The sequence below is a fragment of the Dendrobates tinctorius genome, unplaced genomic scaffold (genome assembly GCF_039654945.1).
Source record: "Dendrobates tinctorius isolate UK_male_01 unplaced genomic scaffold, ASM3965494v1 ptg000060l, whole genome shotgun sequence".
Classification (NCBI taxonomy): domain Eukaryota; kingdom Metazoa; phylum Chordata; class Amphibia; order Anura; family Dendrobatidae; genus Dendrobates; species Dendrobates tinctorius.
Genome location: NW_027361728.1, coordinates 85,360,022 through 85,387,333, shown reverse-complemented (window position 1 = coordinate 85,387,333; position 27,312 = coordinate 85,360,022). Strand labels below are relative to the sequence as shown.

At 41.7% G+C, this 27,312-nt stretch overlaps 1 protein-coding gene across 1 annotated transcript in view; it reads left to right on the top strand.

Annotated features, from left to right (window-relative positions):
- Positions 1 to 27,312, top strand: part of SLC9A9 (solute carrier family 9 member A9) — a 1,175,932-nt gene that overhangs the window by 292,583 nt on the left and 856,037 nt on the right. The window lies entirely within an intron of this gene.

The following is a 27,312-nucleotide window of genomic DNA, read 5'->3' as shown; positions in this document are numbered from 1 at the left end:
CACGTTTTCTGCAGCGGTGCTCCAGGTGCGCCGAACGTCTGTGGAGAAAATCCAATCTACAAGAAGATTTCATCCATTTTAAGTTTATGCTTAGAACATACAACACTGCCCTTCACCTCTCCAAACAAACCTATTTCAACACCCTCATCACCTCACTGTCCAATAACCCGAAACGTCTCTTTGACACTTTTCATTCTCTACTCAATCCAAGAGTACAGGCCCCAACCACGGAGCTCCGAGCTGACGATCTGGCCAATTACTTCAAAGAAAAAATTGACCAGATCCGACAGGAAATTATCTCCAAATCCCCTCATACCATGCACTGTCCTCCCTCCCCCACTGCATCTAACTCACTCTCTGATTTTGAACCAGTCACAGAAGAAGAAGTAAGCAGGCTCCTTGCATCTTCTCGCCCAACTACTTGCACCAGTGACCCATTTCCGTCACATCTCCTCCAGTCCCTTTCCCCTGCTGTCACCCCTCACCTAACTAAAATATTTAACCTCTCTCTCTCTTCTGGTATTTTTCCCTCCTCATTTAAGCATGCCATCATACATCCACTACTTAAAAAACCATCCCTCGACCAAAACTGTGCCGCTAACTATAGACCTGTCTCTAATCTTCCCTTCATCTCTAAACTCCTGGAACGCCTGGTCCACTCCCGTCTTATCCGTTATCTCTCAGAAAACTCTGTTCTCGACTGTCTCCAATCCGGTTTCCGCTCTTTACACTCCACTGAAACTGCCCTCACTAAAGTCTCTAATGATCTGCTAACAGCTAAATCAAATGGTCATTACTCCATGCTAATTCTCTTGGATCTCTCTGCAGCATTCGACACTGTGGATCATCAGCTCCTCCTCACTATGCTCCATTCCATTGGCCTCAAGGACACCGTTCTCTCCTGGTTCTCCTCCTATCTCTCCGACCGCTCCTTTACTGTTTTTTTTTTGCCGGTTCCTCCTCCTCTCACCTTCCCCTTACTGTTGGGGTTCCTCAAGGATCGGTTCTAGGCCCCCTCCTCTTCTCCTTGTACACTGCCCCTATTGGTCAAACAATCAGTAGATTTGGTTTCCAGTACCATCTCTATGCTGATGACACCCAATTATACGCTTCTTCTCCTGACATCACGCCAGCCTTTCTAGAAAACACTGGCGATTGTCTAAACGCTGTGTCTAATATCATGTCCTCACTATATCTGAAACTGAACCTGTCAAAGACTGAACTCCTGGTGTTTCCTCCCGCTACTAATGTACCTATACCCGACATTGCTATTTCTGTGTGTGGTTCCACTATTACTCCCCAGCAACATGCCCGCTGTCTTGGGGTCATACTTGATTCCGAGCTTTCCTTTGCCCCCCACATTCGATCACTGGCTCGCTCTTGTCATCTGCACCTCAAAAACATTTCTAGAATTCGACCTTTTCTTACTTTTGACTCTGCAAAAACTCTTACTGTTTCTCTTATTCATTCTCGTCTCGACTATTGTAACTCTCTTCTAATCGGTCTCCCTCTTACCAAACTCTCCCCTCTCCAATCTGTCTTGAATGCTGCAGCCAGGATCATATTCCTCATCAATCGTTACACCGATGCCTCTACCTTGTGCCAGTCATTACACTGGCTACCCATCCACTCCAGAATTCAGTATAAACTTATTACCCTCACCCACAAAGCCCTCCATGGCTCAGCACCACCCTACATCTCCTCCCTTGTTTCAGTATACCACCCTACCCGCGCCCTCCGTTCTGCTGATGACCTGAGGTTAGTATCCTCAATAGTCAGAACCTCCCACTCCCGTCTCCAAGACTTTACACGTGCCGCGCCAATTCTTTGGAATGCACTTCCCAGGTCAATACGATTAGTCCCCAATCCCCACAATTTTAAGCGTGTCCTGAAAACGCATTTATTCAGACTGGCCTATCGCCTCAACACATTAACCTAACCTATCCCTGTGTGGCAGAGCCAAAAGTTTTACCATAACCAGGTTCCCAGCATCATGTTCCCACATGCTTTTTGCATCCATTAGCCCTCTGTGTCTGTACTGTTACACACTTAACATTATGGCTGGTCCATACAATCAGAGCAACTGTTACCACCCACCTTTCGTGTCTACCTCTTTCCTCATAGACTGTAAGCTTGCGAGCAGGGCCCTCACTCCTCTTGTTATTTGTTATAATCTACTGTATGTGATTATTGTTATGCTGTAATGTCTATTGTCTGTACAAATCCCCTCTGAAATGTAAAGTGCTGCGGAATATGTCGGCGCTATAAAAATAAAATTTATTATTATTATTCTTATTATTATTATTATTCCCCTTAACCCCTGTTTGGTCAAACCTCATCTGGAATACTATGTCCAGTTTTGAGCACCACATTTTAAAATAGACAGAAAATCTGGAGTGAGTTCAGAGAAGAGCTACCAAGATAGAGAGCGGACTGCAAACTATGCCCTACAAGGAACGGTTAAAGGATCTGGGAATGTTCAGCTTGCAAAAAAAAGGCTAAGAGTAAATTTAATAGCTGTCTACAAATACAGTGACTCGAGAAAGTATTCGGACCCCTGGAACTTTTCAACCTTTTCCCACATATCATGCTTCAAACATAAAAATACCAAATGTAAATTTTTGGTGAAGAATCAACAACAAGTGGAACGCAATTGTGAAGTTGAATGAAATTTATTGGTTATTTAAAATTTTTGTGGAAATTAAAATACTGAAAAGTGGGGCGTGCAATATTATTCGGCCCCTTTAACTTAATACTTTGTTGCGCCACCTTTTGTTGCGATTACAGCTGCAAGTCGCTTGGGGTATGTCTCTATCAGTTTTGTACATCGAGAGACTGAAGTTCCTGCCCATTCTTTCTTGGCAAACAGCTCGAGCTCAGTGAGGTTTGATGAGAATGAGGACGAAGGGAGGGGTTAATGACATCAGAGCTAATGAGGCAGAGAGGGAGAACAAACTTTTAAAGGGCCTTATTGCTTAGCAGTGTTACAACTACAATACAATACGGTATGATTCCCAAGTCGTGGGGCATGACATGCAGTACTCGATTATATCTGAAAGGCCCACAAACAGCGACATACACAACTAGTAAACCGTTCCAACAAGGCACTTATGAATTTTCACAATTGCTGTGGATAGGTGATAAATGATAACTTGCTAAAATGGAAGTAACCCTTGAATGCCTCAGTGACAAGCCAATGTTTTTTGAGTACAAAAACAGTTTTTGATTAGTATGATGGATCCACTTTCATCCATTTTTTGCCTGTCATTTTTTATCATTGGTGTGGTATGTGTTTTCCTTGTATGCAGAGTAAAAAAGATGTAGGTTTTCAATCTTCTTCCCATTAAACAATGAAAAACATACTGGACATATCTTCGATTTTATTTGCGGTCTGCAAAACCTTAAACATCGCTGTGATAGAGCCCACCAGACATAATGGTACCTTATTCCATCCTTGAAATACACAGATGGAGTAAGTATGACATAAGGTAATATCGGGGTAAGAGCAGGGTGAGTGTACCAAAAAGTATTTGCAAAGTTATTTTCTTTTTGGTAATAAACGGTCATGGTATGTTTTCAGGAACAAAAACTCTGTATTTGAAAACGCTAATGTACACAGTTATTTTCAATCTTAAAAACCTCCTTCACTTTATGTTAGACTATGAAGCCAGAAAAATATATGTTTTAGCCATCAGTTTTAGTGACATTTCAATTCCCAATGTTTGCAAAGAAAACATTAAGTTTACATCCAAAATTCTGGTCTGCGCATGTTAGGGAAATGGAGCAATTATTAGTTGACAAGAATCACCAACAATTTTGATGTTACTGCAATATTTAGGGAGGCACTAATATAAGATATGCACTACTCATCCCCCCAGGCTAAAATAAATTGGGGAAATAAAGCAGACCGGAATTGGTTTTGGATACACAGATATTGTAGCATTCAACAATATTTGTTTTATTCATGCATTTCACTGCAGTCATTGTCAGAAAAGAATTAATCCACAAGCACGATGCTGTTTTATACGGCGCAATCTACATTTTGGAATCACTTCCAAACGTGCTTTTTATTTTTGTAATACTTTATATTAACAGGATGCTATCAGAAAAAGTCATAGAATTGTATTCATGCCTCAAAACTAGATAGAAAAATATTCAGGATTGAGAGTCCTCAGTTCCTGTATCAAAACTAGATAACATTTTCAGTGTGGATTACAATTTATTTGTTTTACAAGTAATCTAACAATTCCATCTCAATAGCGGCAACGGTACGAAGCTGACTGGTTTACAAGACTTATTTTCAAATACCCCATCAGACTGGTTTCACACACAGTGGGGCATAGTTATCAATACCAATGTCATTGTCTATTTATTAGACATTGCAATTTTAAAGGGAACCTGTTACCAGTTTTGTAAAATATCAACTAAAACGATCATCTTATTCAGCGCCTCTGCTGCGTTCCATAAATGGTTTTATAACTCCCTGACTCCCCCTGTATGCCCCCCAAAACCCTCTGAATTTCTCCCTTGTTGTATGTTAATCCTGCTGGTCGAGTCCGATAGGCATCCTTTCTGCGCTGTCTATCCCTCCTGCCATCTGTTGATTGCTGTCCTCCTGCTTTGATTGAGATGGATAACGTTTTATGAGTCATCCACATTTTGGGGGGCAAAATCTTGTGCCTGTCCAGAGAAATCACGATTCCCGCCTACGCACTGTGGGCAGAGCCGAAAACGTCAGTGCATGAGTGCAGTAGGGCAAAACATAGTACACAAGCGCCAGCCGCGATTTCTTTGCGTAGACAGGCGCAAAATTTTACCCCCAAGATTCCTGCTGCTGTTTATACAAGGTGGACGAACATGCTGTGTGCTTACAAGCTCTTTTATTTTGAACTTAAAAGCACCGCTCTGAAGCTGGTCTTGATGACTGGAGTGAAGCTGCATTATATGTCAGGAACGGAGCGCATAGGTTTTTCCAGCAGCACAATGATGGCACTGATCTGAATTGTCAATCAGGAACAATGAGGAGCTGTGTGCTCCTGAACAGACAAGTTGGGACCCATACATTTAGGATGCTCTGGCTTAATAGTGTGAATTTTCATGTAAAGATGCACTCCTGGCAAAACTTTTATTTCCTAAACTCTTCTAAATGTGTGTAATGTTGTTGTAATAAAACACTTACTGATCACCAGTTTCCAGCGCCGCTCCAGTCATTTTTAATAACTTCAATTTTGAATCTCCTGATGACACTGGAATTTGTGTATGCCGGAAGCAGATTTTACAATGTAAGCCTATGGTGGCCCTTTCTGATGCTCCATAGACTTATATTGGAAAAGCGACTTCCAGCTCACGCATAAACCCCAGTGTGAACTTGCAAACTGAAATTGAAGTCACGGGAGTGAGAAGAGGACTGGAGCAGACCTGGAAACTGAGCAAGATTGTGATTTGTAAGTATTTTAGTACTACTACACTACAACCAAACTTAGAAAGGTGTCACAGCACTGTTGCAGGATATCTAGGATATCTAAGGACTCCTTCCCTATCCCTAAAGTTAGGGGCTCCCTAGCTATTCCTGCTTCCTGGATTACTTCTGATGGTGAAGATGCTGGGGCCACATGCCTTGCTGAGCTCTTAAATCAGCCCTTATCTGTGCACTCCCCCAACCAGGGAAGTGGGGAGCTGTAGTGTATAAGAATACACAAAACAGACTAACAAAAGAAGACATATATGGATAAATGAAAATACCAATCAAACAAATATGCACTCACGAACAACAGAATGGAACACCTGGAAGTAAAGGAAGGAAAGACCAAATATCATAGGATGTGGATATGCACACAGACAAATCACAAAGCAACAGTCTTCTGAACAATACTCCAAACACCTCCTCAAACAACCAACAGCTCCAACTCCAGAATCAAGCAGTATGAAACTTAACACTAGCAATCTCTGATTGCCATAGGCGAGTATATATAGCAGATGAGAGTGGCCAACACTGAACAGCTGAGACCATCAAATCAGAAGCCTCCAGGAGCTCTCACCTGAACCGATTAACCCCTCCACTGCTAGCAGAAACCTGCACTATTTAATAAGATGGTGAAGTGCTTCTAATTAGTGCAGGAGTACGTGAGATCAGACACCACGGTGTTCTGGCTCCTCTCTGACAAAAGGTTTAGGGGATAACAGTTTTGTCAGGAGTGCTTCTATAAGACTCTTATCTATTATCTACTTTACTTTACCTGCTAATAAAAACACAGCTAAAAAAAACACAGCACAGTGAGCAAAAAAATTCTGCCTTAAACGTGTATGTGAAGGTAAACTTTAACATGTAATTTTGTTATATCTGATGGCAACAACATATTTTTAGACTAATTTACTATTTTGAGAAGAAAAAAAAATGATAAATGTTACTGATTGTGATATATAGCATCATTTTTAATGCAGCCTTTTTATTATTGTTGGAAGAGGAATTGACTTTTTTACTGTATGTTTTTACGGTGATATAAAGCAATGAAAGAAGTACATTTTATGGTTGCTATGAGGCAGAAACACTTTTCTCTTGACAATAGGTCTGTTGGCATAGAAACTAATTTGTCTGTTCCATCTCAAGTTTAAAACTCTCTTGCTGATGTTCTAATGAACAATTAGAGTTTTCTTCCATTAAAAAATGTGCTCTTACTCATAAAGTTTGTCACATTTACATCTTATAACCGCAAACAATGGAAGTTTTCACTTTATTGTTTGTTTCTAAATGTCACTATGATGATACAAACTCATGTGATATTAACAGATTGATTCCCTGCATTAGTTGTAAACACGTAAGAGAATCACATCTGTTTTCTGGTCATCGTACGTTCACCACATGGGTGCAGTGTCCTGATTTCAGTCATCTCATACCATTAGCACACATGCTAGCACAGCAAAAAGGACATTTTCCTGTGTGATCCATTAATCCCTTTACTACTAGCCAATATTGAGCCTTCAGAACTCATTGTTGTTGTTTTTTTTCTCATTTCATTGCTGTGTTGAAGCAACTTTTTTTCCTCTTGTCGATGAGCTGCTGGACAGATAGGTTTTATTTGTATTATATAAATTATTGCCAACATTTTAGAGTATATTGTAAAGGCCCGGTCTCACTAAGCGACTTACCAGCGATCCCGACACCGATATCAAGGTGTCAGGATCGCTAGTAAGTCGCTATGTGATCGCTGGTGAGCTGTCACACAGACAGCTTCACCAGCGATCAGCACAGCGATGCCGAGCGCCCGGCATCGCTGGCCATCCTGTAAAAAATAGAATCAAAATAAAAAATATAGTTATTCTCACCATCCGATGTCCCGCGCAGTCTTCCGGCCTCTCTCCACGCTCCGGTCCCAGTGATCCTTTGCATGAATGACCGCGAGATGTCACGGTCTCGCGGGATAACAAAGTCTTGCGGTCATTCGTGCAAAGGATCACTGGGACCGGAGCGTTGACAGAGGCGGGATGGCTGAACGGGACATCGGAAGGTGAGAATAACTATATTTTTTTTATTATTTTTTACACCTGATCGCTGGTCTCCCGCTGTCACACACAGCGATGCGTGCTGGCCAGCGGGAGACCAGCGACCAAAGAAATGTCCAGAGATTTCTTGCAGCGATCAGCGATACCGGTAGGGGGGCTGCTCGCTGATTGCTGTCACACACAGCAATCTCGCTGGTGAGATCGCTGTTACGTCACAAAAGTTGTGACTCAGCAGCGATCTCGCTACCGAGATTGCTTAGTGAGACGGGGCCTTAAGAAGCCGTCAGATAAAGTGGTTGAGAGCATGGTTTCAGGTGGTTGGTTTCAGTGATGTAAATCCGGGGATGTCTTTACCAGTAATGCTAGTTTACCGAGCAGTTTGTTTTCAATAGATTCCAAGTCCAGGATTTAGGAGTGACCAGAGAGCTGGAGAGTTGGAGGAGCAAATGACCAAACTTATCCATCAGCCTTTTCCAATGGAAAAACATAACATGTGGGAAGACTTTTTCATTTGGAGGCGCCTGATGGATGGGTTTGATCACTTGCTCTTGCATTAGCAAGAGAGCTGTGTAGTCCGTGGGGAAGGCTGTACTGACAAGTGCAGAAGAAGAACCTGTAATACTTATATATTATTAGTAGTACAGTGGGGAAAATAAGTATACGCTGCCCATTTTTGCAAGTTTTCCCACCTACAAAGAATGGAGAGGTCTGTCATTTTTATCATACGTAGAGAGAGTCTAAAAATAAAAATCAGAATATCACATTGTATGATTTTTAAATAATTAAGCTGAATTTTATTGCATGAAATAAGTGTTTGATCACCTACCAGCCAGCAAGAATTCTGGCTTTTTCTTTAAGGCTAGGTTCACATTGCGTTGCGCATAGTGTTGGCGGACTGCATTCATGCTACTCCTGATTTGTGATCGCGTTATACGATCCCTCTAGTGCAGATGCTTCATCTGCACTAGCAGTGACGGACCCTCGGACACTGCAGACCGCATCCGAGGGTCCGTCACAGAATGACGGCGCATTGCTAACGCATTATAGCATGCGTTAGCGATGCGCTCGTCTATAGAAGTCTATGGGTGCGTAAGGCATCCGTTATATAGCATTAATGCCGCTATGTAACCGATGCGTTAAACATACACCTATAATGCAATGTGAACCCATACTAAGAAGTTCTCATACTCTGCACTCTTTACCTGTATTAATTGAACCTGTTTCAACTCGTTACCTGTATAAAACAAACCTGTCCACACGCTCAATCAATCACACTCCAACCTCTCCACCATGGTCAAGATCAAAGAGCTCTCTATGGACACTAAAGACAAAATTGTAGACCTGCACAAGGCTGAGATGGATTACAGGACAATAGGCAAGCAGCTTGGTGAGAAGGAAACCACGGTTGGCACAATTATCACAAAAAGGAAGGGACACAGATTTCCACAGGTGCTCCCTGTTCTTGGTAATTTCCCTGCTATTTAGCTGAGTTGTCTGGCCCAGATCACTGCCAGTCAAAAGCTTGTTTTAAGCCTCTGCTCCCTGGTGGGTGTTCACCTGATCCCTGTGCTGTAAGTTCTGATCTACTGCTGCCGACCTTTAGGAACATTTAAGCCTATTTACGACCGTAAACAATGAGATATCAGGGGAAGTAGCCTGAATGACTTATATTTTTTGTTAGTTACCATCCAGGAGACCTAGTGTGTGCACAAATATTTTCGTGGATGTAATTACTATACTTTATTCACAGGAGGGGTGGACACTGACAGCTTGGGGCCCCTGTGCAAGAAATATGTCTGGGCCCCCCTCCCTGCCTGTTGCACTGCTCTAGCTGGCACATGACAGCAAGTGGGCAAAGCACCTCCTCGTAGTTATGTGATTACTGCTGGAACATGCAGAGCCCAACCATGTATTTATTATATTACTTTATATGTCTGGTGTCTGTATCATCTGGTATCTGCTCTATTAATTGTCTATGGAACTGATGGAAAATGCCAAGCGCAGCGCTCAGCAGCTCTATAGATAATGAATATAGCTGGGGGCCCAGTAGTTGAATCCCCAGTAATCAGCAAGTTTTCCATGATCTGCTGGATCACACATACATTGTACATACATATACCGTACATACACACACACAGATACACATACCGTACATACACATACATATACCGTACATGCATATACACAAATACACATAACATACATACACACAGATAAACACACATATACCATACATTCACAGATATTTTACATACACACACACACATACCATAGATACATGCACACATATACCGTACATACACATATACTGTACATATATACACATATATTGTACATACACACATACCATACATACTCATATACCATACATACACTTATATACACATATACATACACATATTACATACTCATAAACCGAACATACATGCACATAGACATACACCATAAATACATACACACATCTACGTACATACATACACAGATACATATACCATACATACATACACATGTACCATACACACAGATAGATACACACATTCATTCACACACATAGATACACATATACATATACTGTACACATATGTACATATACAAACACACATACTAATCTATGACCTCAGGTGTTCTGTTCGGATGAGCCATGGAGGAGGTCAACCTCATAGATCAGAGATCAGCTGGAGAGGACTGCAGGGCCCACGGTGGGAGATGGGGACACAGCAGAGAGGATTTCAGCTCCCTGCTGTTGCCATGCTGTCCCGCGCAGTGAGCTCCCCTCCCTCAACTTCCTCTCTGTGAGTTGTTCCGTGTAGTGAGTCTCCTCCCCCGACCTGTTCTCTGAGATGCTGCAGCCTGCTTAGAATGGAGCAGTGGAGGGAGCAGAATGCACACTGTAAGCCCTGCTCTTCCTCCACTGTTGTCCCCTGTGTGCTGTGCGCCCTGGGCCCCTAACTACAGGCGAGTACTCATCACTGGGATGAGCCATGCAGGAGGACAGAGACGTCAGCCAGTGACTGCTCTCATCAGTCTGGAGAGGAAAGCGTTCATTGGCCAGCGCTTCTCCCTGCATGACACGCCCCCTTTTTGAAGACCTGCACTCTGCTTGGCCGCTCTCTCCGGCTCTGAGTATACACATGATTACAGGAGGGAGTGAGAGGGGCTGGATGCTGCATGACACTGGGCCCCTTACACTCCCGCTCATAATCTTGACTCTGGCCCCATAGCGGCTGCATACTCTGCTGCTATGGGCAGTGCTCCCCTGTCGCCTCTGGACCCCGATGTAGTTGCATCAGCGGTATGTCTGCCCCTGATTCACAGTAGTCTCTAATAACATTTATTTCCTACTGTGTTATTTTGTGATCGTTTACTATTGTACAGAGTCACTATTTCTATCATCAGTACTCTTTTTTTCTATAACAGTGCAAAAATTTACGGGGGAAGAATGAGAGATTCTGAGCATTACAGTCTGTTTCTTTACAGTGTCCTACTTTATTACTTTTCTTTTCATGTTCTTTCATTAGTCTGTGGACCAAAAAAAATCCTGTTTGTTGGAAGGAAATGGATATGATGATGGCAAAAAAAAGCGATTCATACCATCTTGCCTTTTCTATTTTGAAGCTTTTGTTACACTGGTCTCCTATGTCTGACTAGCATGTAATAAGGAAAACCTACAGATATCTTTCATGTGTGTGTGGCTAGCCCAATCTACTTTTTGTTTTTTTTCTTAGTTTTTTCTCAGTTATTTTTTTTCTAAATTTTAAAATAACATTACTTATGAATGAAAATTTGCTAACTCCCCAAAGTTCATACTATTTATCAGATTTTTTTTTCTGTAAAAAATATTATGTTGGCTTGTTTCTGCTTTCCAGTGCAGTAAAGGGAATTGGCCCCTGGATTCATGCTGGCCAAACCATGGTCAGAATGAATCAGAGCCTGGCTACATGAGAGCACCCATTTTTATAGAAAATATACCTTAAAGATCCAGGGACGATACACAAGACTTGTATTAACCATCCCCAACTGGCTTCTCCCTCTGCTGCTCTACATGATTGACAGATCGCTCACTTTGTACTCAGGAAGAATTGACTTATCAGTCACCTGCCGCAGTGCCGAGGACTAAAGTCAGAGATAAGACCATTCCGTTGATGCCTCTAGGTGTCTTCTAACTGTATTTTCTCTAAAACACCAAGGCATTTCAGAGAAAAAAAATACCTGTCTGCCATCGTACTGCCAGGCTTGGATTCATGCTGCCCATGATTTGGGCATTATGATCAAGATGACAGGTTCCCTTTAAGATCAAATTGATTAAAAAGTGTAATTGTGGTTTAAAGGCAGCAGGACAAATGCCAGCTGCACCATATCATTACCAATCACATGGAGTCTGGCACTGCTGCCAGCACTTCTATCTCTTATCAATTGAATCTCTGTATTATTTGCAAACTACTGCTCATCTTCTCTGCTGCCCTTGTACCAACACATTACAGTCTGGAGCATTTGTCCAATGGTCCAGACAGTAATGACCCTCGGCTAGCCCGTGTATTGCGGTCCATGAGCACATCGAGATTCAAGGATGTCTGCATAAGCCCTTAATTGTGCTGCAGATTTTCAAATTTGCGCTAAGCAAATTACTGCAAATTTTCACCTCGGATATCGCCTTATGATATGTATAGAGAGAAAATCTGCAGTAAATCCCTGGCACAATCTGTGGAAAAAAAAACAGATACAGTTGTGGCCAAAAGTATTGACACCCCTGCAATTCTGTCAGATAATACTCAGTTTCTTCCTGAAAATGATTGCAAACACAAATTCTTTGGTATTATTATCTTAATTTATTTTGTCTTAAATGAAAAAACACAAAAGAGAATGAATCAAAAAGCAAAACATTGATCATTTCACACAAAACTCCAAAAATGGGCCAGACAAAAGTATTGGCCCCCGCAGCCTAATACTTGCTTGCACAACCTTAAGCCAAAATAACTGCGACCAACCGCTTCCGGTAACCATCAATGAGTTTCTTACAATGCTCTGCTGGAATTTTAGACCATTCTTCTTTGGCAAACTGCTCCAGGTCCCTGATATTTGAAGGGTGCCTTCTCCAAACTGCCATTTTTAGATCTCTCCACAGGTGTTTTATGGGATTCAGGTCTGGACTCATTGCTGGCCACCTTAGAAGTCTCCAGTGCTTTCTCTCAAACCATTTTCTAGTGCTTTTTGAAGTGTGTTTTGGGTCATTGTCCTGCTGAAAGACCCATGACCTCTGAGGGAGACCCAGCTTTCTCACACTGGGCCCTACATTATGCTACAAAATTTGTTGGTAGTCTTCAGACTTCATAATGCCATGCACACGGTCAAGAAGTCCAGTGCCAGAGGCAGCAAAGCAACCCCAAAACATCAGGGAACCTCCGCCATGTTTGACTGTAGGGACCGTGTTGTTTTCTTTGAATGCCTCTTTTTTTCTCCTGTAAACTCTGTGTTGATGCCTTTGCCCAAAAAGCTCTACTTTTGTCTCATCTGACCAGAGAACATTCTTCCAAAACGTTTTAGGCTTTTTCAGGTAAGTTTTGGCAAACTCCTGCCTGTCTTTTTTATGTCTCGGGGTAAGAAGTGGGGTCCTCCTACCATACAGTCCCTTTTCATTCAGACGCCGACGGATAGTACGGGTTGACACTGGATGTTAGTCGAGGTTCTTTATCCAACATCCGCACAATCTTGCGTTGAAATCTCTTGTCAATTTTTCTTTTCCGTCCACATCTAGGGAGGTTAGCCACAGTTCCATGGGCTTTAAACTTCTTGCTGACACTGCGCAAGGTAGACACAGGAACATTCAGGTCTTTGGAGATGGACTTGTAGCCTTGAGATTGCTCATGCTTCCTCACAATTTGGTTTCTCAAGTCCTCAGACAGTTCTTTGGTCTTCTTTCTTTTCTCCATGCTCAATGTGGTACACACAAGGACACAGGACAGAGGTTGAGTCAACTTTAATCCATGTCAACTGGCTACAAGTGTGATTTAGTTATTGCCAACACCTGTTAGGTGCCACAGGTAAGTTACAGGTGCTGTTAATTACACAAATTAGAGAAGCATCACATGATTTTTCAAACAGTGCCAATACTTTTGTCCACCCTCTTTTTTATGTTTGGTGTGGAATTATATCCAATTTGGCTTTAGGACAATTCTTTTTGTGTTTTTTCATTTAAGACAAATTAAATGAAGATAATAATACCAAACAATTTGTGTTTGCAATCATTTTCAGGAAGAAACTGAGTATTATCTGACAGAATTGCAGGGGTGTCAATACTTTTGGCCACAACGTTAGGGCATATAATTATTAGGCATTTAAAAGGTGAGTTGGGCGGTTCAAAATGGATCCCATATGACTCTAAAGTCTTTTATAAAGTAATCCCATCTCTAGCACTAAAAATACAGTGCATGCACAGAGTAATGATTCTGCCATGGACATCATTCTTATAAAATAAATTGAGGATATGCCATTATTTTATGATCAGTGACCACCCAACCTCTAGATCCCCCACCCATCTTAAGAATGAAGAGGCTACATGGCTGACTCATTGTTTCGTCGACCCTTTTGTGCAGCGGTGCTTTTGACCACTAGTGGTGCCGTGGACTGCAGCTTGTTCCATTAAAGGGGCTCTATCAGCACAGATTTACTGTTTAAACTACAGTCAATCCTGTCTCTCAGGGCTTCACAGTGTGGCCAATAATTAATACATCTTCCCACCTGCAACACTACAGGAAAAATTAAGAAAGTGTCACAGAAGTTAGGCCGGTTTCACATTATCGTTTGGCTGAGCTGCGGAGGGCTGTGTACCTCTTCCGTTAAACTCCACCTACTTCCGCACTTCTTCCGTTTAGCTCTGCCTACTTCTGCATGCATCCTGCATACTTATCTTTAACATTGGGTACGCAGGACATGCGGATGTATGCAGATGTGTCATTTTGACGTGCCCGCAGAACGCACAGAAACGCTACATGTTGCATTTCTGTGCGTTCGGCGGGCACGTCAAAACGACGCATTCGCATGTCATGGTACCTAATGTTAAAGATAGGTACGCAGGACACATGCAGAAGTGGATGGAGCTAAACGGAAGAAGTGCGGGAGTAGGTGGAGTTTAATGGAAGACGCACGCAGCCCTCCGCAGCTCAGCCGATAATGTACCTAGCCTTAACCAGCTCATTGGTCCCTTTAGGATGGTTGGAGATCATGAAATGAGGAATGATCCTAGTGGTATGCCATTACTTAATAGGTGGGAATATTCCTTAAATATCTTCTTTCATTATGTCCTGGGAAAAGTTCTCATATTTAGATGAAGACTTTATATTTAGATATGGGATTTATTACATCAATCCCTTGTAAATATAATATGCAGAATACTGAGCAGCTATAAGGCCATGGTCACACATTCAGTATGTGGTCAGTATTTTATCTCAGTATTTGTAAGCCAAATCCTGGAGTGGAACAATCAGAGGAAAGTATAGGGCTATGTTCACACTAGGCGTTTTTTTCTTCAGCTAAACTTGCACCCTATGCAGAAAAGAAGCAGCGTCAAAATCCCAGGTTATGGTGCATTTTTTTGCTGCACTTTTATTATGATTCCAAAGTTTAGCTTTGTAAGTTTGCACCACAGAAGCAGGAACACAGGTCACCATACAAGACATATATGTTCATGAAAAAATACACATACAAATGTAACGGCTGGGGGAGGGGAATTGGTCTGGAATACTTTACCTACCACACTGGCAGAGCATTGAGTTTGGAGCACTTGCTTTCCTGCCACACTTTGGTCTGCCATTGAGTTGCTCACGCATTGTCCAGTTTAACACCTTGGTTGTCATGAGAATGATGGAATAAAGTTCAGATAGCAGGTTAAAAGGTGGGAAGGCGGATTGGTAAGAGGGAGGCAGAAGTAGGTCGTAATTGAGAAAGAAGCAGAGTTCTCTGATAAGATATATTACAAAGTTTGTTATATGGGTCGTTCTTCTTTACAATGGGGGCTGTTGTTTCTAATAGCCACGAACTGAAGTAATATTTTGCCGTTTAGGTCAAGCATCCTTTGTACTGAATTATTGCTTTGAATTGATTAACATCCATTCCTTGATGTACTTTTGCTATGGCCGGAGGCTCAGCTGGCTTTGTGGAGGATAAAAAAAAAGAAAAATTCAAGATTTAGGATCAAATATAAATGTATTTTTGCTGATATTTTATAGCTGCCTGGCAGGCCATTTTTGGAGAAGATTACAATAGATTCATGACATTCCATAAATGCTTTGGGGCCTCCAAGCGATTAAATGTAACCTTGTATTGTGGTTATTTAATGAGAAAAGAGACAGAAGTGATCATAAAATGGAAATGGTGAATATTGATATTAAGTGGAGTTCCTTCTGCTACATTCTGACCCACAATTGTACATTTTAACACTTTCGGGTTCCTTGTGCTTTGTCTTGTTTATTTATTTATTTTTCATTCTGAAGCGTTTTATTATCATCTCAGTCCCCATTGGGGCTTACAATCTAAATCTCCTTTCAGTATGTCTTTGGAGTGTGAGAGGAAACTGGAGTATCCAGAGGAAACCCACGCAAACACAGGGGATCATACAAATTTGTTGCAAATGTATCTTGCTCAGATGATTGTAATTTTCATGTCTACTATGGTGACACACCATTAGTGGAGAAAAAGCTTTTTTGGAGGCTAAAGGGAATCTGTCACCTACTTTTTCTCCTATGAGATGTGGCCACCGCCATCAGGGGCTTATCTAGAGCATTCTGTAATGCTGTAGATAAGCCCCCGATGTAACCTGAAAGATAAGAAAAACAAGTTATATTATACTTACCGGGGGGCGATCCGGTGTTACGGTCCGGGTCCGGTGCCTCCCATCTTCTAGCGATGATGTCCTCTTCCTTGATTCTACCTCGCCTCCAGCACAGGCGTAATTCTCTGCCCTGTTGAGGGCAAAGCAGAGTACTGCAGTGCGCAGGCGCCGGACCTCTCTGACCTTTCCCGGCGCCTGCACACTGCAGTACTCTGCTCTGCCCTTAACAGGCAGAGAATTACACCTGCGCAGGAGCCGTAACAGAAGCAATGAAGAGTACGTCATCGTTACAAGATGGGAGGCGCCGGACCGCGACATCCATCGGACGCTGACCGCCCCCCGGTAAGTATAATATAACTCGTTTTTCTTATCTTTCAGGTTATATCGGGGGCTTATCTACAGCATTACAGAGTGCTGTAGATAAGCCCCTGATGGCGGTGGCAGAATCTCATAGGGGAAAAAATAGGTGACAGATTCCCTTTAACATGTTCTCGGATAGCAGAAAGCGAATCTGTCGTTTCACAGCATTTTCCTTCTCGGTGAGGCTGGGATCACACATGCAAGAAACACGGCCAAGTCTCGCATGTTAATACCTGGCACTGCCGCCGTCACGCGTAGATGCACCTTTTCTGGGCAGCTGTGGGCTGCTGTTTTTAGGCTGGGTGAGCTCATATTCATGGCCCCTTACCAGCCTGAGAATAGCAGTCCGCACCTGTTAGTTTTGCCGGGTTGGTTCAAAATATAAGGGGGACCCCACGTTGTTGTTTTTTTCCATTCATTCTTCCCTGCTCGCACTGTTGCCGGCAGAGCAGGGAGAATGACAGCCGCGTTCAGCACCACATGCAGGAGAACAGCGCTTACTGTAGCGCTACTTCCCCGCTGCTATCCGTGTGGTACTGATGTGACACACGGGCAGCACGTGTGCCACACGTAGTATACACAGACATGGATATATCCGGTACTGGAAATATCTGGATGTGTGAAACCGCCCTAACACAAAACTGAAAATAAAGATTAAAGAACAACCACAAGACGGATTTCATCAACTAAGTAAGGTATCATTGTAATCAGTATAATGGCACCGACCTGACACTGCATTTTTTGCTGCATCTTTGCACTTACCCATTGCTTTCTATTGGTGAAAAAACACTGAAAGAAGTGACATGCTGCAGTTTACAAAAACACAGCAGTTTACCAAATCAGTCAAGAAAAAAGCCAATATGTGTGGATGAGATTTCTGAAATCTCATAGCTTTTGCTGGTACTGTAAAACGCAACTTAAAATTTGCGTGAAAAACCCAGGAAAAATGCAACATGTGAACATAGCATTAATGGATTTATTATTAGCAGAAAGGGTACATATTTGCATCCTGATACTGCTGTAGCTCCAGCTCCATAGGGGGTATAACTGGCTTACCGATTTTAGGCTCTGTTCAGAAAGGTGATTTTGTCAGTCAGTATTTTCAGTATTTTCATGTAAGAAAAGCACAATCTATTCCTACAGTAAGAAAACTAGATCTTCCGTGGACATTTTCTGTTCAAAATATAGGTCAAGGTTGCCCAACATGATTAACTGATTTGCAAACAAAGCTGTGAGTATCGAGTATGAATGTGAGTATTGACTATGTATAACATTTTTCCTGAATGCATTACACGAGTGCCATTTTTATGTCTAGATTATGGATTTAAAACGTGTTGAGGCTAGGCCTCTAAGAACATCTCTCATTGGAGGACAGTTGAATCACTGATTTCTCCTCCTGATGCACTAAGTGCACAGAGCCCTTGATTGGAGCTATACCCTACTCACTAAATGCACCTGTTATTTTAGCCCCTTTGATCTGATTTATAAATGCTATAGCTTAAACTAGCCCCGTCTCATAACAGATGATGTTGGTATAAATCAGGGGTTGGGAACCTCTGGCTTTTGATGGGCTGCAGTGCTTGGGCCAATGGCCCCGGTTTTACAATCACTGGACCTTTAACTCCTCCATACTAAACACCACTCACAACACTGGATTAGGGCAGACAGTTGTGGGAGGAGTTGGCACGTTCTGCACTTCTGTTCCTCTCCTGCCTGTGAGGTATGCAGCAACCTCAGCATCTCTTATGTGATGTGTAGATAGCACTCACAGTGCCTCCTATGTGATGTATATACAGCAGTTTCAGTGTCTCCTATGTGATGTATATACAGCAGTCTCAGTGTATTCTGTGTAATGTATACAGCAATCATAGTGTCTCCTACCTGATATAAACAGCAGTCTCAGTGTATCTTATGTGATGTATACAGCAGGCATAGTGTATTGAAGGAGATGTATATAGTAATCTCAGTGTCTCCTATGTGATGTATACACAGCAGTAGCAGTATCCCCTACCTGATGTAGTAGTAGTAGTAGTAGCAGTGTGATTTATACAGCAGTCTTAATGTATCCTATGGATATTACCGTATATATCACTCAGCATATATATCACTCAGCGTATCCTTTGTAACATACAGCAGAGATTTCTATAAACGTTATGCGAGCAATTATGAATTTCCTGTTTTGAGGAGACATGCATTGAAATATGCATCAGTGTTAAGAACCACTCCTGCCAGCTGTTCTTTTCAAAATCTATTAACCCAAAGAGTCAACTGTGCTCCAGACCAAAGGAAATCTGGACAAGCAATTACGAATGGCAGCATGATCAATACCAGCTAACATCACCCGCCTCTCACCAAAGAGAAGCGGTTCAAACCATCATATTAAGAGTGATGAATTAAATTTGACCAAATAAAACTGGCTAATTTTTAAGTTGATAATTCTTGGGCCATTCAAAACTATGTCATAAATATCAAAATGGCCGTTGGCAGAAAAAAGGTTTAAAGGGAATCTTCACCTATTTTTTGGTATATAAGGTGGACACCGCCATCAGGGGCTTATCTACAGCATTCTGTAATGCTGTAGATAAGCCCCCAATGTAACCTGAAAGAGAAGAAAAACAAGTTATATTATAGTCACCCAGGGGCAGTCGGGGTCCAGTTCGGGTCCGGAGAGTGTCGCGGTCCGGTCCGGCGCCTCCCATCTTCTAGCGATGACGTCCTCTTCTTTGCTTCCCATTGCGGCTCCGGCACAGGCGAGTACTGCAGTGCGTAGGCGCTGGTCCTCTTCTTCTCTTTCAGGTTACATCAGGGGCTTATCTACAGCATTGCAGAATGCTGTAGATAACCCCCTGATAGCGGTGGCTGCATCTTATATACCAAAAAATAGGTGACAGATTCCCTTTAATGAATTGTGAGTAGCGTCTGCAGTAAGTGGCCATTTCCAATCCAATGTTTCATTACATGTTCTGTTACACATTGTCCAATATTATCTATTGTCTGCGGTTTACATTTGTCTCCATCACTCCTTCTCCACCTGTTACATGGTACTTTATTTCTCAAATCTGTATCTGATGTATATTAAAACCAACATTTCCCTTGTAAAATGGCCTACTCAATGGCTGATTTAAATACAAGACTCCTTATTTTCCTTTTTGCAGTTAGCAGACATTATTTTTAGAATGAGCATTTTATCCTGTAGAATACCAGCCGAGAATTATTAGCTGCAGCATACATGAGACATGCAGACTGAGCCATTTTTGCTGTTATCGCTTGTCAGCCTCTGAATTTCTGAAACACTAGATGTCTGTGGTTCCCCTGGTGACATGAATAATGCAATTTGATTTGACGCATTACAGCCCAAAATGACACTGCCAGCTCAGGAAATTGTCTTCTTTTGAAAATGGCTATAAGCATATTTCCCAGTTGGATTTGTTCGAAATTCCGTTGGGAGAAAAACTCGGTCATTTCCGAGAATGAAGCAATAGAAAATCTATAACGTTTGAAACTGCCAATAAGCCTTTTAGGGAAATGCACAGGGTTTAGAACTTTATTTCTTTACCCAGAATATTCCATGTGCAGCTGTGAAATCTGTCCATAAAGCTGTTTGGAGGCAGTGTGAATGTCATGTTTCTATATGCAGCCAAAGCTCACTAAGTAGCCATAGGTCAGTATATGCTGAATAATAGTGCTGAGATAATGAGACAAAGCATCGTCTACCCCAAACTTCGGAGACAAAGTTTCTATATCCCAGAAGAATGCAAAAAAAATGTTGGCTTCTCTGTGCTTCAGGCAAAAGTCACCTTTTTTTTCCCTCAAATCTGAAAAACGGATCGGTTTTATTATTAATGCGTTTGATCCACTTTTGGTCCGTTCGTCAATTCGTATGTCATCCGTTTTTCTTTATGGAAATAAAATTTAACATATTCCCTGTTATGAATGGGTCACCGATGAGGATAGCAGGCCCAGGCTAATCCACAAAAAAACTAGAGAGGTTGGTAACTAAGCGGATTGCAGACCCCTGATCCTATCCACACAGCTAGCAGTAGCCGTGGAGCGTACCTACGATGATCCTAGACGCCTCGACACAGCCTGAGAGCTAACTAAGCCTAAAGCAAGAAAGGGGAAATCTAAACTGCCCCAGAGCAGACCCCAAAGCAATAGACAGCCCCCAAACATATATTGTCGGTGAGACAAGATGAAAACAAACGCAGGTAGGAAAATAGACTGAGGCAATGATGGGGTCCACACTGACTAGACAGGACAGGAAAGGAAAGACACTGTCTGCAATCACGCAAAAAAACCTGCAAAAAGTCCAACACGTCTGATGCACAAAAAACACTGAAGTCGCACGACTTCGCCCCCACTATATCAGCATTTTGATATATTCTGAAAGCAAAGCAAAAAGAGATCAAAACAACAGGGGACAAAACAAATTGGCACAAGCAGTAACATATGGGCTGTGATTCAGCACAGCCCCAGCCGAAGCTGGCTGACCCGCACAAAGCAGAGATAGACAAAACCAGATCAAATGCAAACAGAAAAGCAAATGAACCACTTAGCTGAACATGCAGGGGCAGAGCAGGAGACATCAGACCTCTGAAGGCACAGGAAGAAAATTACCAGCAGGGATAGAGGGAGTCGGCTGTCTTAAATCCCAATCTGAAACCCCAGATCTCCAATCATAATCCTCATTATCAGGTGGCAAGCCTCTGCCAATCAGATCAGTTCCACTACCTCCAGAGGGAGCCCAGGAAGAGAACTCGCAACCCCTCTGTCACTCTGACCAGCTCCACCACCTTCAGTAATAACCAGAGGGATGCCAGAAAGAGAATGCATAACAATTCCCCATCAATTAGTAAAAAAAACCCAGATGACATACGGAGGGCGCCTTGTTCGTTTGTTTTTTTTGTTTTTTTTAACAACCCCAATCAATTTAATGGACTAATTGATTCACAAATCAGATCAAAATAGGATTTGTCTGTTTTTTCATTTTTATAAAAAAAGAAGAAAAAAACAGACATGTCTACAGTCATGGCCAAAAGTTTTAAGAATGACACAAATATTAATTTTTACAAAATCTACTGCTTCATTTTTTCTAATGGCAATTTGCATATGCTCCAGAATGTTATAAAGAGTGATCAGCTTAACAGCAATTACTTGCAACGTCAATATTTGCCTAGAAAATGAACTTTATCCCCCAAAACACATTTCAACATCATTGCAGCCCTGCCTTAAAAGGACCAGCTAACATCATTCAGTGATTGCTCCATTAACACAGGTGTGGGTGTTGATGAGAACAGGGCTGGAGATCAATCTGTCATGATTAAGTAAGAATGACACCACTGGACACTTTAAAAGGAGGCTGGTGCTTGGCATCATTGTTTCTCTTCTGTTAACCATGGTTATCTCTAAAGAAACACGTGCAGTCATCATTGCACTGCACAAAAATGGCCTAACAGGGAAGAGTATCGCAGCTAGAAAGATTGCACCTGCGCTACTGTTGCTGGTCCAGAGGTGGCAGCAACAACCAGACCCAGAGAACTAGTCTGTGCAGCTGCAGGAACCCGACGCCTAACAACAGGAATAATAATCAGTGATGTCACAGTACAGGAATAATAATCACAGTGATGTCACAGTACAGGAATAATAACCACAGTGATGTCACAGTACAAGGATAAAAAACAGTGATGTCACAGTACAGGGTTAACAACCACAGTCATGTCCAAGTGCTGGGATAACAACCACTGTAATGTCACAGTACAGGGCTATAACCACAGTGAAGTCACAGTACAGGGATAATAACCAGAGTGATGTCACAGTACAGGGGTAATAATCACAGTGATTTCACAGTCCAGGGATAATAATCTGAGTGATGTCACAGTACAGGGATAATAACCACAGTGCTGTCACAGTACAGGGATAATAACCACACTCATGTCCCAGTGCAGGGATAACAAACACTGTGATGTCACAGTACAGGGATATAACCACAGTGATGTAACAGTACAGGGATATAACCACAGTGCTGTCACAGTACAGGGATAATAACCACACTCATGTCCCAGTGCAGGGATAACAACCACTGTGATGTCACAGTACAGGGATATAACCACAGTGCTGTCACAGTACAGGGATAATAACCACAGTGATGTCACAGTACAGGGATAACAAACACAGTGATGTCACAGTACAGGGATATAACCACAGTGATGTCACACTACAGGGATAACCACAGTGATGTCACAGTGCAGGGATAATAATCACATTGATATCACAGTACAGGGATAATAATCAGTGATGTCACAGTACAGGGATAATAACCACAGGGATGTCACAGTACAGGGGTAATAATCAGTGATGTCACAGTTCAGGGGTAATAATCACAGTGAAGTCATAGTACAGGGATAATAACCACAGTGATGTCACAGTGCAGGGATAATAATCACAGTGATGTCACAGTACAGGGATAAGAACCACAGTGATGTCACAGTACAGGGGTAATAATCAGTGATGTCACAGTTGAGGGGTAGTAATCACAGTGAAGTCACAGAACAGGAATAATAATCACAGTCATGTCACAGTACAGAGATAATAACCACAGTGATGTCACAGTACAGGGATAACAACCACAGTGAAGTCACAGTACAGGGATAATAACCACAGTGATGTCACAGTACAAGGATAAAAAACAGTGATGTCACAGTACAGGGATAACAACCACAGTCATGTCCAAGTGCAGGGATAAACTGTGATGTCACAGAACAGGGATATAATCACAGTGATGTCACAGTACAGGGATAATAATCACAGTGATGTCACAGTACAGAGGTAATACTCACAGTGAAGTCAGTACAGGGATAATAACCACAGTGATGTCACATTACAGGGGTAATAATCACAGTGATGTCACAGTACACGGATAATAACCACAGTGATGTCACAGTACAGGGATAATAATCACAGTGATGTCACAGTTCAGGGATACTAACCACAGTGATGCCACAGTACAGGGATAATAATCACAGTGATGTCACAGTACAGGAATAATAACCACAGTGATGTCACAGTACAAGGATAAAAAACAGTGATGTCACAGTACAGGGTTAACAACCACAGTCATGTCCAAGTGCTGGGATAACAACCACTGTAATGTCACAGTACAGGGCTATAACCACAGTGAAGTCACAGTACAGGGATAATAACCATAGTGATGTCACAGTACAGGGGTAATAATCACAGTGATTTCACAGTCCAGGGATAATAATCTGAGTGCTGTCACAGTACAGGGATAATAACCACACTCATGTCCCAGTGCAGGGATTACAACCACTGTGATGTCACAGTACAGGGATATAACCACAGTGATGTAACAGTACAGGGATATAACCACAGTGCTGTAACAGTACAGGGATAATAATCACAGTGTTGTCACAGTTCAGGGATAGTAACCACAATGATGCCACAGTACAGGGATAATAATCACAGTGATGTCACAGTACAGGAATAATAACCACAGTGATGTCACAGTACAGGGGTAATAATCACAGTGAAGTCGCAGTACAGGGATAATAACCACAGTGATGTCACAGTACAGGGATAACAAACACATTGATGTCACAGTACAGGGATAATAACCACAGTGATGTCACAGTACTGGGATAATAATCACAGTGAAGTCACAGTACAGGGATAATAATCAGTGATGTCACAGTACAGGGATAATAATCACAGTGATTTCACAGTCCAGGGATAATAATCTGAGTGATGTCACAGTACAGGGATAACAACCACAGTGCTGTCACAGTACAGGGATAATAACCACAGTGATGTCACAGTACAGGGATAACAAACACAGTGATGTCACAGTACAGGAATATAACCACAGTGATGTCACAGTACAGGGATAACAAACAGTGATCTCACAGTGCAGGGATAATAATCACATTGATATCACAGTACAGGGATAATAATCAGTGATGTCACAGTACAGGGATAATAACCACAGGGATGTCACAGTACAGGGATAATAACCACAGTGATGTCACAGTGCAGGGATAATAATCACAGTGATGTCACAGTACAGGGATAAGAACCACAGTGATGTCACAGTACAGGGGTAATAATCAGTGATGTCACAGTTCAGGGGTAGTAATCACAGTGAAGTCACGGAACAGGAATAATAATCACAGTCATGTCACAGTACAGAGATAATAACCACAGTGATGTCACAGTACAGGCATAATAACCACAGTGATGTCACAGTACAGGGATAACAAACAGTGATGTCACACTACAGGGATATAACCACAGTGATGTCACAGAACAGGGATAATAACCACAGTGATGTCACAGTACAGGGATAATAATCACAGTGATGTCACAGTACAGGGATAATAACCACAGTGATGTCACAGTACAGGGGTAATAATCACAGTGAAGTCACAGTACAGGGATAATAATCAGTGATGTCACAGTACAGGGATAATAATCACAGTGATTTCACAGTCCAGGGATAATAATCTGAGTGATGTCACAGTACAACGATAATAACCACAGTGCTGTCCCAGTACAGGGATAATAACCACAGTGATGTCACAGTACAGGGATAACAAACAGTGATGTCATAGTACAGGGATATAACCACAGTGATGTCCCAGTACAGGGATAACAAACACAGTGATGTCACGGTACAGGGATATAAACACAGTGATGTCACAGTACAGGGATAATAATAGAGAACGGGGTGCTCACTGCTTTCACAATCTGGTGCTCAGAGGAAAATAAAGCAACTTTTAGAAATAAACCTCGGCACACAGTATAATATGAATCTATTATTTATTCATCCAAAGAGGGCGTAGTATGATATTGTGAGACCAGTGTTATGCAGACAAAACATCAACGTTTCGGCTATTAGGCCTTTTTCAAGATATTATCTGAGAAAAAGAAAATAATACAACATCTGATAAAAAACAGATTTCTTTACAAAATCTAACGTCACACCACAATCTCATATAATATTAAATCGTCCAGGGAATACATATAATATTTTTAGTCATATCACATTCTTTATAATGTATTTCAATAATCTCATTTTTATTCAATGATAGATTTTCACAAATGAAAAAAATAGTCATTTCCATAAAAAGGAGTTACAAGATAGTTAATATATACCCTTCAAAACACTCTCTTAAATACAACTGCCCAAGACTCTCCATAAATCAAGTAAAGGATGCCGCAAGAAAATGTCAATGGAAAAGGTTTCAGTACCTGCATAGAAAAAATGGTCCACCCAAACTGCCATTTGGAATACTTATACTTAATTCATGTGGAACACAAGTGAAATGCCTTCTATAAAGAAAAAAACACCATACATCAAAATCCCAGAGATAATGTGAAAGACAAGAAAAATAAAGGGTTAATACCCACTATAACATACCACCAAGAGTGACCGGGGGCGCACAGGCAGACGCCAGTGAGAGTTGCGGTGAGCGCTATAAAAAAACAGCGTTCTCTATATATCATGGAGGAAAAACACTTCCGGGTCTGCATCAGTGTCCTTGGATGCCTAACGCGCATGTGCCACCGAAGACAGACGGAAAAAGCCGACTCATGTCGGAGTGAATAAATGCTGAATACCCGAAGAGTCCCGTGAATGAATAGAACTGCTGCCAATACCCAAGGAAGAAAGTGCACGGTCCCATACACCAATATGGCTCTCATGTACCCGATTTATTGTGAATAGGATCAGGATGTAACTAAAAGAAAAATAGACATTACTCTTAAAGGTTCATTTTTCTGACCGAATGTCTGGTGTAAGGACTGATTTTAACGATATGTCTTGCAAATTTTCGATGCAGTCTTTGAATTTAAGATCTGTTAGCAATTTTTCACCTCCACGTATCTACCATCCTGTAGAAACATATATTGATTTGGTCCAAAGGGATATTGCAGATGTTATAAAATCTATCATTGAATAAAAATGAGGTTATTGAAATACATTATAAAGAATGTGATATGACTAAAAATATTATATGTATTCCCTGGACGATTTAATATTATATGAGATTGTGGTGTGACGTTAGATTTTGTAAAGAAATCTGTTTTTTATCAGCTGTTGTATTTTTTTCTTTTTTTCAGATAATATCTTGAAAAAGGCCTAATAGCCGAAACGTTGATGTTTTGTCTGCATAACACTGGTCTCACAATATCATACTATGCCCTCTTTGGATGAATAAATAATAGATTCACAGTACAGGGATAACCACAGTGATGTCACTGTGCAGGGATAATAATCACAGTGATGTCACAGTACAGGGATAATAATCACAGTGATGTCACAGTACAGGGATAATAACCACAGTGATGTCACAGTACAGGGGTAATAATCAGTGATATCACAGTTCAGGGGTAATAATCACAGTGAAGTCACAGTACAGGGATAATAACCACAGTGATGTCACAGTGCAGGGATAATAACCACAGTGATGTCACAGTGCAGGGATAATAACCACTGTGATGTCACAGTACAGGGATATAACCACAGTGATGTCACAGTACAGGGATTACAAACACAGTGATGTCACAGTACAGGGATATAACCACAGTGATGTCACAGTACAGGGATAATAATC